At 40.5% G+C, this 16,072-nt stretch overlaps 2 long non-coding RNA genes across 4 annotated transcripts; both read right to left on the bottom strand.

Moving 5' to 3' along the window:
- Positions 1–4,405: 4,405 nt before the first annotated feature.
- Positions 4,406–5,413, bottom strand: LOC139794759 (uncharacterized). Its single transcript, XR_011725252.1, has 2 exons — positions 5,135–5,413; positions 4,406–4,694 (listed from the first exon to the last, which is right to left on the bottom strand). It is a non-coding gene; the product is annotated as an uncharacterized lncRNA (long non-coding RNA).
- A 1,580-nt stretch (positions 5,414–6,993) lies between these two features.
- LOC139794760 (uncharacterized) lies at positions 6,994–15,005 on the bottom strand. 3 transcript variants are annotated; one of them, XR_011725253.1, is made up of 4 exons: positions 14,281–15,005; positions 13,450–13,881; positions 7,425–7,498; positions 6,994–7,214 (listed from the first exon to the last, which is right to left on the bottom strand). It is a non-coding gene; the product is annotated as an uncharacterized lncRNA (long non-coding RNA). The 3 variants fall into 3 exon arrangements; XR_011725254.1 differs by lacking the exon at positions 6,994–7,214 and having other exon boundaries at positions 7,350–7,498; XR_011725255.1 differs by lacking the exons at positions 6,994–7,214; positions 7,425–7,498 and adding an exon at positions 10,531–12,836.
- Between the last annotated feature and the right edge of the window lie 1,067 nt (positions 15,006–16,072).

Below are 16,072 nucleotides of genomic sequence, written 5' to 3'. Positions count from 1 at the left end.
TTTTTTTAATACTCTGGTATTTCCCTAATGTCCTTTGGGGACTTTGACCCCCTGATGCTTTCTGGTCTTCACCCAAACACTTCTTCAAGCTCGTGTTTTCTCCTTCCTGTTCTGCAAAAGAGAACTTTTATTCAGATTCTCCCTTCTTGTGACCACTTCTGGAAGTCTCTTTGCTAAGATGCTAATATTGCACAGACAGCTTCTTTTCTTAGTAGAAAGCCAAAACTAATATGAAAGAATTAGCTTAATGACTACTTACATTACACAGGGAATCCTTATAATACAGTGCAGTAAGGACCTGCTGCACAGTCTGTGCTTACACACTCATTTTTTGGGGGAAAGAGACATTTTTATATTATTACAGTAATTCCTTACTGAGAAGGAATTAGCTGAATATTATCTATATTTTTGGATTTCTCATGTATCTAGTCACTATACTAACAGATGACATGATAGAGAAAAATTTCAGTAGTGTTTACATGCTGAATATAGGTCTTTTTCATATAAATCTCTAAAAATTCATGCTGAGCATAACTTTGTGGTCTTGGGGTCATGAGGCCACAGTGCATGACATTAGCTTGTGCATTCAATCTGTGCAAAATAAGTGGCTGAGCATGGTGATATGATGCTTGCTTAGTTCAGGTGAGAGCCACAGGGGAGCAGCAACTGCATAATTTCATCCTGAATACTTGAACAGGACACTACAGTGTGTACAACACAGAAATACAAAACCACAACACTGAACAGTTACAATTTTAGTTTTTATTAAACTGCTGAGGCCCTTTAGAACCCACAGTTAGAAGCACAAGCGCCTTTACATCTGAGTGCTTCATTTCTCAGGTGTCTGTGTTTAACATGCAATGCAGCAAACCTGTCACTGCTGGGAGCAGATTCAGTGTGCTAATGTCAACTTATTCAGTCATTTCTGTGCTGATGATTTCTCCATGTGGCTGATAAATGCTGATAGCATCAACTCGTGCCTGGTTCCAAAGCACTATCCTAGCTGCACAGGAAGAACTAAAAAATGGTTGGAAGTGGTTTAATTGAGCTGGTACTTTAAGTGCCTTTTCTTTGACCATCCATGGTTATTTTGAGATTGGTACTAGCTCTTACAAGCGTTATAGCTCTTATATTTAGGAGGACAGCCATGGCTCCTTCACAGCATTATCACTTCTCAACCTGCAGCAAAGCTGGCTCAGTCAGTTCCCCAGCCATATCTCTCCTCCTGCTGCCCTGGGCAGCCACAACCCCTGCAAAGTAACCTAGTAACACCAGTGTGATTGTGCCTCCATTTGTCAAGATAAATGTCTCCTGGAAAAAAAAGCTTGTATGTATATATATATATTAAAAAATTTAAAAAAAGTTATTTGATGCCTGTCAAACAGAAACCTAAAATAAGAGCAGGTAGTTTTGCTTGGGAGTTTTACGATTACTTCTTTTTGTACTAATGTTATTTCTCAAAAAACTCCCTGTGTCTAATATTGAAAGACAACCTATGGCATGCTATCCCAACTGCCCTCTCCTTTGGCCTCACCAAAGTGAATAATATTATGTACACAAACATTCCCCCCGCCCACCACCTCTGATCTCTGACGGCATTTATCCTTTTTTTATTGCTTTGGCTTTTTTTTTTTCTCTCCCCCCCCCCTTTTTTTTTTGGTTAAGCTCTAGTACATATCCGTGGTATTGGGCAGGAAGTCAGGTTTCCCCTGGTGAATTTCTTGGGGGTGGGGGAGAGGGGAACTCAGGTTTTGTTCTCCCTGGTTATGGCTCTTTGTCAGAGGATTAATGTGAACTCATATGAATGCATATCATGAGTTAGTCCAACTCCCAGCCCTTACTGGTTCTTTTTTTATAAAAGCAACTCTTTGGTGGCACATCACAAGGAGGGGTTGAAATCCCTTTCTTATTTACAATGTAAAGCAAAGTCAGTGAGCAGGGGATCTGTGAGGAGCACAGCTCAGTGCAGTGGTTTGAGCTTTAAAATCAGTGCTTTTCTTACTGACAGCTCTCAGATACTGAGAGTACTGTAGGGCAGAATTTGGTTGTGATGTGAAGAATGATGTGCTTCGAGATCACTCAGGCAGAACTCTCACTTCTTAACATTACTTGTTGCAGGACTAATTTTTTTCCTGTTACCTGACACTGAATGCCTGGTAAACATCTTCCTACAAACTCTGGTAACATTTATGTTGGTGTAAACTTTTAGTAATTCAATTGACTTTAACAACTTTACTCCAGGCTTTGCTCTAGGATACCTAGGATGGGTTTTTATCAAAACAGTCTCTTATTTCCTTTCATATGTAATGAAAAGATGCACCCTAGATTGCTTCTGTTGCAATCCTCATGCCACAAAGTCATTCCTATCTAGGCAGACCTCATTGTTAAGACCTTGTTTAAATAAGTGCACCTCTTGCACTGCTTTCTGGTTACTCTTTAATGGGGATTAGGTATTTTAGTCTTTGCTGTGGTCCTTAATACACAACCACTTAAAAGGGAAGAAAAGTAACCAAACTGATATTTCAGCACAATAGGTTGTAGCTTATTTAGCTTGGACCTAACTACAAGCAATGAGGACAAGGGTCATTTCTACTGGAGGGAAGAGTTCTCATTATTTTTTCATTTACATATTATTAATGCACAGTCTAAAAGAAAAGGATGATGTTGCATTGCTTTTCCACAATCATGTGCATGTCTATCTCAGCCTACATTTGCCTAAAAGAAACAAGTCATTATTTCCAGAGCCTTTTTTTAAAAAATGGAAGTTTGGGTGGTGGTGATATAGCAATTAATGATGACCCCTGGCAGAGTTCGCTTTGAAGTCTGGCACCAGGTCAGGTGCTTGGAGCAGGAAAGGCTCCAGTTCTTGCTGCCACTCATGAGCATTTGAGTCATATCAGTAGTGTGCACCATGAAAGTTCAAATTGCATTACTCAGACCAGATGTGTAGCTCAGGCCCCATCAGGTCTGGCAAAATATGAGCCTACATGAGTGTCAAATTTAACATATTCATCACCAGAATTTTCTTCCTCTCGCTTTGTCTTTTGGGCACTCACCAGGGAAAACTTATTAAGGGAGAATTTCATAGCATCAGAGTTTCATTGTTTAAGTAACCATCTTTCAGTCCAGAGAGTTTGCTGTGACATCAGACCTTTAAGTTTTGCTCATCTCCCCTGCAGTGGGGCCACCTCAGATTTCCACTTTGGGCTCCACTACACTTATTCCTCCTCAGAGTGGTAAGATTTTTTTCTGAGGATTTGGGTTTTTCATGTGTCTGCACACTGTAAGTTGACTACAGCCACATCACCTGCAATGCTGAGTTGCCTCACTGTCATGCATCTGTTTTCTGATCCAGGCTCACAACAGCTGTGACCAAGAACAAGCTGGTCTTTAATGTGCAGAGCCCTGTTATACTTTCCACTGCGAGCCTATACATTCATTTATGGAAGTGTCTATATGTGCTGTAAATGGCACGGCTTTTCCAGCTTCAGCCAACTCCCCAAGGTACCTGTGGTTTCCTCTTACACCACAACAGGATTTCTGTCTCACTGTTTCCCCACTTTCATGCCTGCTCCGGGGTTGAGCACGTTCCTCCACTCTCCGAGGCTTTGTAGGAGGCAAGGGTCACAAGCATGGCTTGCTGAAAATTTCCAGTTCCTAATGCTCCTCCTTTATGCTTGCCTTCTTCATCTTGCAGGTGGCTTCATCTGTAGAAATACAGAAGTCCAGACATTCTTTGCAAAAGGATTTTTATCTGCACTGAGGACATATTCACTCCCCACCAACAACATAACTTGGGGATCAACTGATTCTCACCTCTTGAGACTGCTCTCCCATTTCCTCCCAGATTTCACAGTATTTACTCTTTTGAGTTAGTGCTTCCTATTTGGAAATAACTTTGAATTCAGCTGTCACAAAAATCCACCTAGAAATACATTAGCCATGGTTTTATTTCTTCTTTTCTTCTCTAGAGTGAAGGTACAGCCTGTAACAGTAACATCTGCAGTATAGTTGCTGAAGCGGTTTGTGCCTAATCTCTTTTTACAAACATTCTCTTTCTGTTATGTTTCAGGGTGTAACTAAATATTTTCAGTTTTAGAGAAAGCATAATTAGATCATTTACATCCTAATTTATTTTTGCCCAGTTACAAAGCAATAAGCTATTTTAAAATACTTGCTAATGTAGAAAAGTTGGAATAAATCTGTTTTGATGCTCTAAGGATGAAAATATCAACCGTAGATAAAATTAACACACCAAGGCCTTTAATAGATGGAAAATAACTACAGGACATCACAGAGGTCAGCAAAACCAGGAGATAATAACTTTATAGGCGTGTGGAACCAGTGTTTAATCTATAAACTCTCTTGTTTTGAGCTGGGTGAAGCAGAGACAAGTAGACACATGAAAAAGTACAAACAAGTTCTTTATTCTGAAACTGCATTAGAGCACTCTAAAGATAGCATCAAGGACCGCATGGAAATCCCCTGGATATGTTTTGTAATTTTTTCCGGTGTATCTCAGGATAGCAAATACAAGAGTCTAGGGTAAGTGGATGACCACAGCTGGTGCAGGCTGCATTTTGATATTCCATTTTTGTGGTGCAGACACCCAAGGTGGAATTTGTCTCTGTTGTCTTTTCCTCCCTTGACTACAAGGAGCATCCAGATGACTAGTCCAGATGTAGATGTTTACACTGTAAAAGCAACAAATCTGATGAGATGAATCTCACAATCAATTTCTAAGATGATGCTTCCTCTTGGAGAAAGTCAGAAAATCAGGGCAATACACAGATTGCCTTTTACTTCATGGCTTCCTGACTAACCAGTTTGATGCTGGGCAAACCACAAAAACACTCAGAAACTATGGGGACTAGTGCCTCCTGAAATCACTGGGTGTTAGGCCTGTAAATACCTTGCATGTCTGGGGTAATTAAACCTCTCACTTATTCCATTTATATGTATTCATTCTGCATGAAACTGGAGAAATGACACTCATCTAACTCTCCTTGGTAGTTATGTGGTTAAGTTCATTGATTCTTACAGTATGCACTGACATCATGACATGAAAGGTGCTACATATAAACAACAATCACTCCTCACTAACAACGTAACTTTGAGATCAACTGACTCTCACCTTTTGAGACTCCTCTTTCATTTTTCTGAAGTCACTTTGTCTTGGTTTTTTTTCGTGGGATATAGAGGACTCAAAATGAAACTTGCCCAAAGAGAGCGTGTGGAACCAGATGCATGTCACAGAATCACAGAATCACAGAATGTTTAGGTTGAAAGAGGCCTCCAAGATCATCCAGTCCAACCTTTGATTGACACCACAGTCAGCTACTAAACCGTGTCCTTAAGGACCAGATCCATATGCCTTTTAAATGCCTCCAGGGGTGGTGACTCCACCACTGTCCTGGGCCATTCCAATGCCATGTCTCTGCATTAAACAGCAGCCAAATACTAAGTCCACTTCTTTACCATATCCTTAGTTTACCAGTATTGTAAAAATGTATTTAAACCCTCAAATAATTCCCAGTTCAAGGACAATACGTTCCCAGTGTAGAAAGTTAGAGCAGATAAGTTTGTATCACAGCAGGGATGTTTGGAACAAGTGTTAACAGCAAGACATTTGTCTTTGTTGCCAAAGACAACCTCCACTTCGCTTAATGCTTGATTTTCCTTTGTGGTCAATGGGATTGCATCTAAGAACTACCCGGTTCTGTCATCAATTTCTCTTTCTAACACAGCAAAAGATCTGAAATGTTGTCAAATGACAAGGAAGAGTACTGGACCCCAGTTTTCCACACACCAGTTGCAGTTGGCTGCAGATCAGTTTAGCTCCTTTGAATAAATGCCACTGTTGAAAGGTGCCAGGGAGCTTGTATCCACCTTACACAATGATCAGCATTACAAACTGGGGGAAATAGAAGACCCACTTGTTTACTCTGAGGTTTTCAAGATTACCAAGGGTGATGAGAATAAACCACTGGGGCACAAACAAGGAAGTTAAGTGAGAAGTTCATCAAACTATATTTTGTCTATTTCTTAAGTGACTTATTGCCATAATCAAGGAATAAACACTTTTTTTCAATGGATAAATATTAATAATAAAGATAAAATTGTGATCTCAGTGAGACCTAGGAAGTACTGGTAAAAAGGCCTAGAATTACTAGTATGGCAAAAAACCTCAGCAATGAGAAATACAGGACCGAGAATGACTTCTTCTCTTAGCTTGCTTGAACATCCATGAATTGCATCATTCCTTTTCATCCCTGTAATGAACTCTGAGCTCATGTTGAGTTATTTGCATACTGTGCCCCCCCTATGCTCTTTGTTGTTCTCGCAATATAATACTCCACCTTTTATTAGCCTGTATTAACGTGCATTTTTTCAGTGGGTCTAGTTTGCTAATCCATCTAACATGCACTCTCTCACTCCTCAGCCTCCTCTGTTTTTACTCTTTTCCCAGTGTTATTGTCATCTTTGGGTTTTATCAGTAATGACTTAATATTTTCTTCCTGGCCGTAGATGAAAATGTAGCATGAGATCAAATCTGGCACTGATCTCTGCAGAAAATAACTAGAGAAGTCATGTCTTGAAAATTTCTCATTGCCAACCTATTCGTAATTCTGCTGGGGCATCAGTTCTTAGTTTAATGGGCATGGGTTTTTTGCCAGCAAGAGTTGCTAGATTTTTCTGCCCAAACATTTTGCAAATCCAAAATTAATAACTTAAAAAAAAAAAGTCTACATAATTGCTTTTATCACTGGACCAGTAATTGACAGCAGTAAAGCATGGGATCAGATTTATTTAAGAAGTATTGTTTCCTAATAATTAACACGGAGTTACACTGGTTGTTATTCTTCTTCAAGAAACTGTTGTAGGATTTGAGGGTGTAAGTTGTATTCAGGAAGAAGTGATGTTACTTACTTGTATTACATAAGAACAATACTTTCCATTACATTAATATATAAAGGAAATGTTAGATACAGACCAGTTTTTCCCTCTATGTTCAGGATTTTATTATCTCCAGAGGAGATATTTACTACTTCTGAGATTAATTTGATGATAAAAAATTCTTTATTGCCTTTAGATTTTCCAGACTCTGATTCTCCCTCAATGTGAGTGCAACTCAGACTTGGGAAGATGTCCAAAATGTACTTAAATACATTCTTCTACACAATTTCATGTTCTGTTTTGATGAAGTGGCATTCCTTTGAAAAGATGTAATCATTTTACACAGCCCATCATCTGTTGGTTCTGAGATGCAAGAAACTTTTGACTTGAGACAAAAATAGACCTAGGGAGTTAACCACACTATAAAGGCTCTCCAGTGTCATTAACCTGTGTACTCATCTAATTTACACAAGAAATAAACCAAGTCAAACCCTTGAAAAAGTTTCATACCAAGTAAAATTTTTTACCTATGCTCTGTTCAAAATGTGTAAAACACTCTATCTTCTGGCATCTGGTGCTAGACTTCAGGGAGTTTCAGTCCCTGTATGTGGGAGAGAAGTGTTCATGCTGTAAACAAGTCAGATGTCAAAAGAAGAAATGGGTGACACACTGGGTGCTGGGTCAGAGTTCAACTGTCAGGTTTTGGCATTATGAGGCAATGTGAGAAGTTCCCTAGTCCTACGTGTCTGCACCATCCATCCAGCTCCACTGACATACTCTGGCTCCTCAGCTGCTGCTCCAGCACAGCTGAGGAAAGGAGCCTTTGGTCCCTCCAGTCTGGAACATGTGGTGTTTTTTACTTCTACTCAATTGCTGTATTGTACAAGGGCTAAACAAACTGCAAACATAATCTAAAATTAACTTTTTTTTCCTCCAATATTATCTAAGAGAAAACAATTCTCTACCAGGCCACTGAAAAGTTTCAAGAGAAAAGAGATAATTTAAGAAACTGTAGTCCACGTCTTGGTACCAAGATTTACATAGGAACACAAGTAAAAGAACTAAGAAGTATATTTCTATCAGAAGTAAAAGTGACACGTAGGTAAGAATTAAATTCCTCTCAGATTTGTTTAGGGTGGGGTGGGGAGGTGGAGATGCTTATGAAGAATCGAGATGTTTATTGAACTTATTCTAACTAAAATAATTGAAAAATGACAGATTTTCAGTAGACCAACTATCATCAATCTCTATGCTATGGAGAGCTTCTTGGTGTCTAGACTTCAGCATGACCACATCTACACTTGTCTACACTCAACTATTCCTGGAGCAGGTCCTAGGATCCCCTCTAAGCTCTGAGACTCTTTTTGCAAGCCAGCTTAGCCCAGATTCAGGCAGCATTCAAATGTCCTGTGTCCCATTAGCAGTTCCTCCTGGCAGGATCTCTGGCATGGTACTGCCACAGGGCAGGAGAGACATGTGGCAGCCCACCTGGATAGAGCACAGGGCAGCCCATCTCCAAAAGAGAAATAAATAACTCCTGAAGTTCAGGGGATAATTCTTTCTCTGGGGGTCCTGTTCCCACCCAATGGTGGGCTGGTGTTGGAACTATCTTTGGAGATAATCCAAGGGAAGCCTGTTAAGCACTTTTCTCAAAAAAAATGTCCTTTATCTCAGATTTTCCTGTCCCTCTCAGCTCCGAGGACTCCAAGTTGCAACTTGTAGGGCTGAGGACACCTCAGAAACCATTTTTCTCCAACAGATTCAGACCTGATGATAGGTCTGAAGAGGATTTTTTCTCTCTGGAGGTGCTGTCTGGGTAAAGTCTAAGCAGCACTTTCGCAAGGCCATTTGCAGAGGGAGGTTCCCATTTGTGACTACAGGAGATTACAGCGTTGTCTCTTTAAAAAAGAATTAATTACCATGAAGAAGGCACCAGTTGACTCTCAGGTGCTGGCTGGTGTGAGCAGTCTGAGTGAACCAGCCAGGAGTTCACACCACTGTCCAGGTTCTCCTCTGGTTTGCTGATGCTGAGAGAGTGGCAGCACCACTGCTGTGCAGCAGCCATCTGGCCACCTCACCTTTGGCAGAACTTCCATGTCTCTCCTCCTCTCCATGTTTTTTGGGTTTTTTTGTTTTTTTTTTTTTTTTTTTTGCTAACAAATACCAGCATTGCTTCTTTTCCCTGAGGTCTGCCTGTTTGGACACAGAGGTGGTTCCCAGCAGGGCACTCAGGAAGGTCAAGGTACCCATCCCTGCCCAGCAGTACCCCAGGCAGCCCCAGGGTGCAGGAGTTGAGGCAATTCCTTTGGGTTCTTCAGCATGACCAAGGCTATGTGGAAATGTGAAGAAGTCACTTAATTACAGCTTGCTTTAACCCAAGTTCAGTGAAGCCTCCTTAAGCTCCACAATACAAAATATGGCCCATGGTCTTTAGGTTGTGAGGCAAACCCCTTGAAACCCCTTTGCTGCTTCCATAATAAACACAGACCAGCAGAATTTGTTTGGTTTAGTTTGGTTTGGTTTTTTTTCATATTTTGTCATATTTTCTGTTAATTTTGAAAGGAAATGTCTCAGAAAGTCACAGACCAGTGTGTTTCCAGCATGGGATGAAGGAATACCTCAGGTCTCCTGTCTGTCCCAGCCATTCACCTGTATCCAAAGTGTGTGGTGAAGCTTGACCTAGGTGTGAGTTTCTAACCACTGACACCACCCCAGTCAAGGGACACAGCTTTTTTTTGACATTAAATTCTGTTCTTCCATCTCAGCTTTTCTCAGAGTGTTTCTCCGGAGAGCTGGAGGTGCAATGTAGATGGACATGTTCATACCACACCGGTCACTTGGGACAGACAGATGTGCAGCACCGTACTTAGCCTTTCTCACAGCAAAGGAACAAGTAACTCTGCTCTAAATATTTCCAAGCTTTGAAATTTCAAGGGAACTGTAATTACAAATTTAAGAAGAAAATTTTGTATAACTAATTTTTCCTGAGAAACTGTGATCAGGGTAAAGAAAGAGGAGAAAGCAGAGAGTTTTATTTCTCTGGTGGTTTGTTGTTTGTTTGTGCTGTCAAAGTGGCATAAGCTTTTTGCAATAATGTTCTACATAATGTTAAAACATTAGCATTAAGTTCTTATTTGGCAGTGTTACTGAAAGGTTGGATAAAAAGGGTATATTTATATTGTACTTTGCTTTCCTCCATGACTATCATGTTACTTAACCAAAGAAACAGAAGAAAATGAGGTCTTGCTTACAACATAACTTATCTTTTCACCAGAACTAAGTTTATCACATAAAGATAATAACTGCCATTAAAAAGCCATCATCTTGCTGAATAACAGTGAGAAACAGGAAAAGATAGGTCACACCACACACAGAAATTTCTCTTGCACCGTCACAGTATAACCTGAGTTTCCTGAACAAATGACAGGTGATTTTTTTTCCCAACTTTCAAATACTCGTGTTTGTCCTCCTAGTTTAATCAAAGATCACACGTGAAAACCTTAACAAAAAAATTCACCCTTAAAAACTCACCCAGACTGGATGATTCTGTCCTCTGTGCCCACCAGCAGTGCAGTGCATGGGTTCATCTCAGCAGAGGGAATCCCCTATCCCACCTCCTCCAGCCCTCCAGACATGCAGCAGTGAGTGAAATGCTGTAACACCAGGCCACCCAGCAGCTCCTGCTCTACTTCTGCTTGGATCATCTCCAGATTCGGCTATCCAGAGGAATATGAGTACAAAAGCATATTTCATTTCATCAATACCCACTTGAGAGTAATGAGGGATTACTTCAGCAGATGTTCTCTACTTCACCCCTGTGTATTAATTATGCATACTCCTCCCCACCTCTTGTCAGTGAGACACAGGGGAAACAGGCCACTGGTGGTACCTTATCTGCACAGATTTCATGAAGTTTGTCATCATAAGACAAAGTTTGGTAGATCATGCAGCTATTTCTGTACACAAAGCAGTTTATTCTGATTTCTGACATTTTGTTGTTGTTGTTCAAAGTATAGGCTTCCCACAGATACATGTTTTAGAATGCAAATTCTGCCAACTTTTAGATGGTGTTCATCTCCTCAAAACCTCACTGCTATAAAAGATAAGTTGGAAGCCTATAGTGATTCATACAACCTCTTCCTTTCCCATGGAAAGGAAAAATAGCTCTTGTTCCACAGACTCTTTATCTAGATACTTTTTATCCACATCTCTGTACCTTAAATGCTTGTATGTAAGTTTCAGCTTTTCTTTATTTCAGTTCAGGATCAGTTGTTTTAGACATAGCTCTTATCTTCAGCCACATGTCTCCAAACAACATGAAAAGTTCATCACATTTTTCAAAAATGTCTCAGGTACTTCTATCCGTTGCTACAAGATGTCAGATGGAAAGCAGGACTTTGGCTGGAAGAGCACATCATGCACACTTCTCTGATGTCCTTGGATGATGCCTTCAGTTCCCACTTCTCTACCATCTTCCAAGGTGTGGTGGGTTTCCACAGATTCTCTGTGTGCATGGGGTCCCACCTTCTCTGGTGTCCTCATAATTCCACCTCTGGGGCCTTTCCAGCTGGAGAGGTTTGTTGCTGCTTGCTTGTGCCAGGATGGGGTTGCATGTGTGGAGGACCCTGAGCCAACCATAGCATCAGGGCAGCACTGACTGACATGCAGTGAGAGTGCTGTCACACTGCTGGCTGAAAAAAGTTTCCTTGTGGGTAGATTCTCCTTCCCAGTTCCTCTTTCAGCCTTTTTTTTGCCTCCCCTTTGCTTGTCATAGCCTCCTCCTGCCTGCTTGGCCAGTGGCTTGCCTGCCTGCTGTATTTTGTATTCCCCTCTGCAAACAAGCCACCACTCCAGACTGTCCAAAATGCCTGGCTTTCCAGCCTGCAATTCTTGCTGGGCTACCCCTTACACCCCTGCTGCTCTGTAAAGTCCAGAGGACTTCCTGGGGCTGCCCATCTCTGCTGCCTGTCAGAGCTTCTCTGCCTCTTTAAGGAGGTAATACATCAAGAGAAGTGTTTGGGTGTTTTTTTTCTAGGAGGTTATTTAAGGCTGCCTGTTGCATAATTAGGAAATGCTTCCACCAAGTGATTAGCAGCCTACCCAGCTGTGAGTATCTCTTGTTCATTCTGTGCTTGGGAGCACACCCAGGTTTTTGGCTCTGTTGCTGAGCTATTTGCACTTTCTTGCTGCAGTTGTTTTCAGTGGACAGGGTTGGAGACGTGCTCATCTTCTGGAGAGAGCCATGGGAAGGCCTCAGGAATGTGGGCTGTGTCTGTCCACACACCCTGTGTGAGACAGACTGAAGGGTAAGACCTTTGTGGGTAAGGCAGGGCTGGTTTTCGGACCCTCCAATTGCACCCTCCATGTTTTGAAGAATATGATGTGGGTGTTGAATGTCACCTTGCCCCTTGCTATCCAGAACAGCCAGCACTGCAGCTGCCCTGGCATGAGATTAGGTTTTCTTTCTAACCATAATAAAGGCATGAGAAAACTCCACCTAATAGCAGCAACAACAACAAAAAATTCCCTAGACCTCCCAGAGAAACAATCTAGTAATCTGTAGTCCTCTAAACACATCTTCTGTGCCTACCTTTTCTGAGGCATCACCTTCCCTGTCCTCTCTCCCCCCTCACCCATGCCAACTGGCAGAATGCCAACGCATGTCCCAAGGAGCTAGCAAGTCCTTCAAGAGCTGCTGCACTGTTTATATGAATAAGGCTAAAAATGGCACAAGACCTTGGGAGAAATGTTCCCTGAAGAACTACTTCATGCCATTTAACTAGGTTGGTTTTCTCTTGGTTGTTTGTTTTTGGTTATTTTTTGGCTTGGGAAGTCACACACCTACTACTTCATGAATGTTTCCTTCTTTTCAGTAATTTTCTCCGTGTCACCTCCATTTTATAAAAGGGAATTCAAAAGCCTCCTGGTCTTTCCAATGTCTGTTGAAGGTAGGAAAAATCCCCATAAGCTTCAGTAGCTGACTTTTATCCATTATAGAGTCCAATAAAATATTCAAATACCACGACACTGAGTAAGATATAGCTATGTGGGCTATAGCTCACTTCATGATAAAATCAAGCCCTTGTTTCTTTCTAAAAGCAAAAAAGAGGGATGATGCACTTCAGGTGAATCAAGTAAATAGCCTATAATTGCATAAGCATTTTATTTAGGGACTGCATTGTTGTTGCATGGATTGAAGGAGGCAGACAGGCAGTAACAGCTTTCACAGTGACTGGTGTCACTTGGAGGTGCTCAGGTTCAAACCCATCTCTCTGGGGACTGGGTTACCAGCACAGCAGAGGGAGATCCAGCTGCCTAAGCATACTCATTCAGTGATTAAAATTGCAAAATGAGATGATCAGAGAAGAACCTTTTCTTCGTAAACTTCATGCAAATTTCAACACTGAAACTGAAAGTGACCTGAACAGCCATTAATATTCTTACAATCCTGAGGGACACCACCAGCTAGGCAAGATGCTGCTTGTCAACACACTTTAGCTCTCTCATAAAGAAGGCCCTAGAAAATCCCACTGCTACATGCTGCCTCTATACCTGTGTTTTTACTTCTTGGCATCCTCCTCCTGAGGAAAGCATCTCCTCCACCTGCTTCTAGAAAACCATCCAGCACTGATATGGCTTTGCCTGCAGATTGCCATCTTCCATTATCATCTCTTCAAACCTGAGTGCAAGAAGTACATCAGTTAACACATCAAACTTTCCAGCAAGGCTTCCTGGCAGCTCTTTACTTTAAAACTTTTCTTATATCTTGATTGTTGGTGGAACAATGCAATACTAAAGATAGAAAACTCTTGAAACTAAAAATACAGAGTAGCCAGGGGTATTGTGTGTGGTTGAATAAGGGGAAGTACTTGACCTCATGGTGCCCTGTGTTCCAGATGAGCAGTCCTGAGCCTGTTGAATCAGTATCTGGCAATTTGTCTTTTTGTCAGTATTCATCCTAGAGCTTATGTGTCACATCTGTAACTAAACAATAACTTCATATAAACATTTGCTGATGGGCTTTCATGACAGCTGCTAAAAGTATGCAGAACAAACAGTATGTACCCATGAGGAGAAAGGTACAACTGCTCCAACACATGTTACACACACTGCCAAGAACATTGGAGCTCAGTTTCCCCTATTTAGCATTTAGATTAATCCTTTCTAGGGGCTTGCCTGTGAATAAGACAGTTTTGTAGGCTTGGGGGGTTTCAATGTAGTTCTTGAGTCTTCCACAATCTTCCTGTATAACCTATGGAAATCCTTTAGCTTATCAATGCTTCAGTTGTTGGTGTGTTTTAATAGCATTACTAGAACCACTGCTCTCATAACATGTTGATATACTAGATTAGGAATTTGAGATACTCTATCATATATACATACCTAATCCTGCCTCTGAGTGCTGGTGCAGCAAACAAAAGACACCATTATCTCCTATAGGTATGATGTTTCTGAAAAAGAAGGTGCTGGTCAAAGCTGGACTCATAGGCAGCAAGCTCTGAAGAGAAGTTCAGAATCGCAGCTCACTTTCAATTTGGCTTCACAATGGGCAACTTCATCAAGGACTGACTAAAAAGGGGTGACCCTCTGTTAAGAAACCCCTCATTTCCCTATTTCAGAAAGCTGCAACCATGTATTTTCTCTGAATTTGCATGAGTCCTAGTCCTGTTACTAGAAACAACAGACAGAACTCTGGAGACTTACTGGCAATTGACATAAATGGACAAAAAGTTAATAGATAAGTCACCACTGAGCATAAGAAAGTCTCTAGAGTACACTTGTGTAACTCCATATTTACATAATCTGAAATTTGGACTGATTTCTATTTCTTACAACATTAATTTAAAAAATTGAAAAATGGGTTTTGCACAGTTTTTATGAAGTCTTGTAAATAAGTTTGCAGTCACCATTTTCACATGATATAGCCTGGAGAAAGAGCCCTCCTTTTACTGAAAGACTAAGATGAAGCTGAAAATTTGTTGAAACTACTTCAGCCTCAGCTAAATATAGTAACCATTGCTTTATTGAATACTTATATTTCACTGATTTATGTCAAGAAAGAAGAATACATTTTAAAGACTCTATCAGATACGGATACAGAAGCAAAGGTTTCCTGTTATGGGGTACTCATCATAATCCTTGGTAAATGGGATGGAAATTTGGTAACATCCTCCAATTGGGGTGGAGCCTGGCTTCAGATGAGGCAGAACTGCCCTGAACTTCTGCTCCCCTCTTAAGATGAACCCAGAAGTCTCACATTATAAATGTACAAGAAACTGTTAAACCCCTTTTATTTTTAACAATTACTTTTCTCTTTCTAATCTGTGTAGAAACAAAAAAGCTGCTCTACAGGAGGAGAAAAAAATCCTTAAAACAAGTAATTAAATTGCCTGACCTAGAATGAGATAGCTTCAGAAAATGTAGGTGAAAAAATCTTCCCATACTGAAGACAGTGGCTGATTTTCCTCTTGCCTGTCTGTGAGGCCAGGTTTTCACATTCTGCCTGTGAACTCAGTCTGGATATTGTAATGTTTATAAAAGGCATGTGGTTAGGAAGAAAATAGGTTATAAAAGGTAGTCACATCCAATATCATGTCAGTCCTGCAAATGAGACATAATACTGACATAATCAGATGCTGAGCTTACATTACTAAAAAAAAAAAAAAAAAAAAAAAAAGAAAAGTGAAGTAAGCAAGTCCAAGTTAGTCTAATTGTAATTGAAGGTCCAGTCAATTTATTTCAGCAAATAATTGCTGAATTCTTATTGCTTGTCTAGCATTCTTTGGAGGCAAGTGGCATTTAGGTTTCAAAAATTTAAAAATCCTTTATGAAATAAAATCTTCAGCCCTTGCAATGATTTTTTTATTTGCTTTCTTAAAGATTTTTAACATACAGTTTTATTTCCAAATGAAACCATGTTTAATAGACAATATTTCTCACTCCATGAGTGTTATATTTCCCTTCTGGATTGGATCAACTTTTTCAAGTATGGCAGACTAAAGCTATGTACCTATAACCATGCATACACCACCTCTGAAAATGCAAAATTAACATTTATTTTCCTCAAGGAAGATTATTGCTTTTATATAATAAGCTAAAAGTGGATGCTACAGGGCACAGAAATACACACTGGCTAAGGCATGGGCACCTCTTCTTTCACACACCCCTAATATGT

This window comes from Heliangelus exortis, chromosome 3 (genome assembly GCF_036169615.1).
Source record: "Heliangelus exortis chromosome 3, bHelExo1.hap1, whole genome shotgun sequence".
Lineage (NCBI taxonomy): Eukaryota > Metazoa > Chordata > Aves > Apodiformes > Trochilidae > Heliangelus > Heliangelus exortis.
This window is presented reverse-complemented; position numbering and strand designations above follow the sequence as displayed.